Raw genomic sequence first — 4235 nt, forward strand, 5'->3', positions numbered from 1 at the left:
ATCGGTACAACACAACACACTTACAAGGCGGTGGCAGCTAGTAGATTAAATTCAAAAGCTCGACACATCATAAATTGGGCCGGGGACACAGAACTATATATATCATAAATATAGCGTAGCACCATACTCTCAACGACACACCAACACAACATATAACTAGGTGAGAGTGTGAACGGTTGTGAGTGGGGTTGGGTTGAGAAATTGGAGATTGATGAGTATTAGATGGGGGTAGTGATATTATTTTTATTGATAGTTATATTGGAATTCTATAAAAATGGTGGGGAGATGAGGTTGCATTGGGTTGTTTAGTAGAAGAATAAAAGGGAGTGTGTTGTTTTGGGGGGGGGGGGGTTGTTGTGGTGAGGAGGTGAGTGATGATAGATAGAGAATGTAATCCTAAGTGACTTAAAGGAGTTGTGTGTGTGGGTGTGATGGGTGAGAGTGTGTGGGGTGGTGGTGTGGTGTGTGTGTGGTTGGGGTGGTTTTATAGTTGTGTGGAGTTGGGAGGGGGTGTGTGTGGTGGTTTTGGGGGTAGGGGTGAGATATATATTCTGTGAGAAGTGTGTGTGGTAAGGGGGGTTGAGATAGGAGAGATATATTAGAAACTAAAGCGTTTGAGATTGGTATGTGATGAGATTAGTGTGTGTGGTTGTGTGTGTGGTGTGGTTTGGTGGTGGGGTGTATATATTATTGTGTGTTAATTAGTTTTATGTTATAGTTGGTAATATGATAAAAATAGATAGTTAGAGCGTGTTAATAGAATAGAGTGTGTAGTGTGTGTGTGTGGTGGTGTGTAGGAGAGTTATATCATAGTGGAGGGGTGTTTGGTGTTTGGGGGGAGGTTGGGGGGGTGGTATAATGAGATAATCTTAAATTTAATATGTGATGTGAGTAGTAGTGTGATGAGTGAGAAAAGAAGTATGTTGATAGAGGGTGTGTGATTTTGAGAACAGGTGTAGGGGGTGGTTTTTGGGGTGTGTGGGTGGGTTGGGGGAGTGTTGTTGTTTGGGGTTGTTATTTGTGTGTGGTGTGTTTGATGGTTGTGTAGGGGGGTGGGGGGGGGGGGGGGGGGGGGGGTTTATGTTTGTATTGTTTGTTTTTTTGAGTTTTGATGATTGTGTTGTTATAATATTAAGGGTTTTTAATTGGACGATAGGTTGAATAGGATTTTGTTGTGAGTTGATTGGAAATAAGAGTCGAATGAGATCTGATGTATGCAAATATGTGGTGTATGTGTCACTGATTTTGGTTTTGTAAACTTTTTAAATTTATATATCTACGCATCTATTTGAATATTATGTTTTTATTAAAAAATATTGGATTTTTTAAATAAAAAAAAAAAACAATCAAAAACTGAAATTTTAATAATTTTGACCATTTCCACTTTAAAACCGTTATTCTTCGTTTCCAAATCCCGACTTAATACCGTTCGAGGCGGAGGTCACAATTATCATTAGGTTGATTACAAACAACCTAGTTGATTATTATTGTGTGCGGCTATGTGGTCTAGTGGTATGACCCTCGCTTTCGATCGGAAGTCCTGGTTCCGTTCTCGCCTCGGCGCATAGTTAGTCCTGGAAAAGACTCTTTACTCACATTCTCTTCACCGTACCAGGTTAAAAATGAGTACCTGCCGTTAACAAGCGTGTCCTTTGTCCGAAAAATTGTAATAGCGCCGAACAGCGACATGTCCCGACCTACATTGAAATGGGTGCCGTACCAGGACCCCTGTAAAGCGCTTTGAGCACATTTAGGTGGATATTGCGCTATCTAAAGCCTCAAGCTAATTCTTTTATATTTATACAAAAAAAAAAACCGGTTACCAAATAGTTTTGCTTGGTTTTCTGTGACTGACTGATCTTGCCGGTTAGTTTGTAAGCAATAATAATAATGAAATCCGCAATTAGCATTCAGGTTGATTAAAACACATTTGTTGATTATTTTTCGCCATTCATTACGATGACGTGTTATCAAATTAGCCACCCAACTACTGATACAGTGGTGTGTCATTAATAGTATAATTTGGTATGACACACTCACTGACACGCCAGCACCATCTGCGAGTTAAATTTTTCGCATTATCACGACCCCACCACCTGAAAACGGGTAATTATGTCGCGTCGGGTAGACCAAGAAATCTTTGGATAGGACGCTCTTATAGCATGGAGGTAGGATTACATCCGATTTCTATAAGCGGTGAACAGGACAAATGAAGCAGTTGCTTGGCTATCTCTTTTCTGATAGGGATTGCAAGTCTATCACAAAGTCCTTTCCGCACTAGATCTAACAGACCCAGCTATCCAACCCACTGCTAGGTGGTCATGGGGTGAGGTGATGGTACATAATAAATTTCTACTGCCTCCAGGATCAATTACCATCCGCGGTCTCGTTCCAGGTGAAGTGAGTGCTCGACCAACTGAGCTTTCGTGACACCCATCTGTCAATTTAAACAGCCCTTATAATATTGGCAAAACCTCTCATATCTGGTACTTCGCGAAGTCCAAGGTATGAACGTCTTTACCAATATGAGAGTCATTATAGTATAGATAGAATGCGCTTGGCCAAGGAGTTCACAACATTGCCATCCGGAAGTATAACGGACCAACACACAAACTCTGTGTAACCATGAACTTTCATAGTCTGGTTAATACAGTTTAGTGAGAACAACTCACAAACGCGGATGGCAAAAACAATAACAAAGGCCTGAGTGACGTCATCTGCATACTATCTATAGATAGTATGCGCTTGGCCAAGAAGCTCAACATTTTGCCATCCGGAAATATAACGGACCAACACACAAAACTGTGTGTAACCATAAACGTTTATAGTATGAATAATACAGTTAGGTGAGAATTACTCATAAACGCGGATGGCAAAAAGCAATAACAAAGACCTGAGTGACGTTAACTTCATACTATCTATAAGCGCCCCACGACATGAAAACAGTAATATGTCGGGGTTGACCAAGAAGCTAAAATTTGACTTCGAGTTCTTAAGGGGCGGACAGCGTTGTTAGCGGTACGGTCAGTCTTTGCTTTGTACCTTGAAGGTACCGAGTTCGACCACCCGCCGCTGTGCTTTGTGCCTTTGAGCAATCAGTCACCCCGCCCTAGCCCAATTTGCAGGCAGCGCTGCACTGCGGCTGACGCCTGGGTTATTCCAGTCTTCCCTTGAAATAGACCCTAGAGACAAATTTACCCTATGGGATGAATAAAAGGAATTTTATTTTAATTATTTTATTTTTTAAATTTTGACATTTTACCTGAATTAAAATGCACTTTTTGAGAAATGAATGCAGCTCCATAATTTACTTACCATCAATCTTACCATTTTCACTTGGAATTAAATTTTGATAATCTGATCCATTCCTACTTTATACTGAATCGAAAGGATGTGTCACATATTTAGTAAATTGAGGACATTTTGTTGACATGAGCTGTGTTGATTTCATACCGATGTGCAGAGTGAGTGCGTTGTTTATATATTCGCGAAAGACAAATTAGTGTAATATCAACGAATTATATTTCGTGCACGGATATACCCGTGGATTGTTTTAATCAAAGGAATTAGAAGGTACGGAATTTCCTTTCTTTACACTTTCCAACAACGTAGTTAGATTGAATTTAATCTTTTGATATTATCTACTTCGAACATTGATTAAAGTATAATTGAACGGGTTCAATCAATAATGATGAGAAAATAGAGTATAGAGAAATGCCAGCACATGAAAAACAGAGAATAAAAAGTCACAGGATCCAATTGGATTTAATAGTCTGATGTCACGTCGCCCAGCTACGGCGGCCATCGTGGTTCAAAACAAAGAAAATTGGTACTTTTCATTCTTCATACTGGCCAGAACTTTTCATATGTCTTGTGATCAGAATGTGTAAAAGTCAAAACACGATCAGATTTATAATGGGGTTTTTTTCCTTTGGATATGCTTTTATGCTCGTCGTAGAAATATTTCATAAGGGCGCCGCCAATGTTCCGATAGTTTAGAGTCAGTTACTAAGTTACCATGCGTCATTGTGAGGGAAGTGACGTTCTACTGTTGAAGCGTATTGACATGACACCCTCCGCCTGGCCGGGAGAGAGAGAGGGGGACCACAGCGAGGGGTCGCACAACCGACTGAGCTATCCAGCCACAATCTCTACCGGCCAAGCGGAGGGTGTCGTGTCAAATGGATCCCGAATTCGGCATTGACCCCGTGACTTTTTATTCCCTGTTTCCATCT

General features: G+C 40.6%; 1 protein-coding gene across 2 annotated transcripts in view; it reads left to right on the forward strand.

Annotated features, from left to right (window-relative positions):
• Nucleotides 1-3443: 3443 nt before the first annotated feature.
• Nucleotides 3444-4235, forward strand: part of LOC144957012 (zinc metalloproteinase nas-15-like) — an 81150-nt gene continuing 80358 nt past the window's right edge. The window contains exon 1 of one of the 2 annotated variants that reach the window (XM_078887932.1): nt 3444-3573. The gene's annotated coding sequence lies outside the window, so the exon portion shown is untranslated. The remainder of the gene's footprint in view (nt 3574-4235) is intronic. The other variant, XM_078887935.1, reaches the window with a different exon arrangement.

Source organism: Berghia stephanieae, chromosome 11, assembly GCF_034508935.2.
Source record: "Berghia stephanieae isolate SIO BIC M18660-M18661 chromosome 11, UCSD_Bste_1.3, whole genome shotgun sequence".
Lineage (NCBI taxonomy): Eukaryota > Metazoa > Mollusca > Gastropoda > Nudibranchia > Aeolidiidae > Berghia > Berghia stephanieae.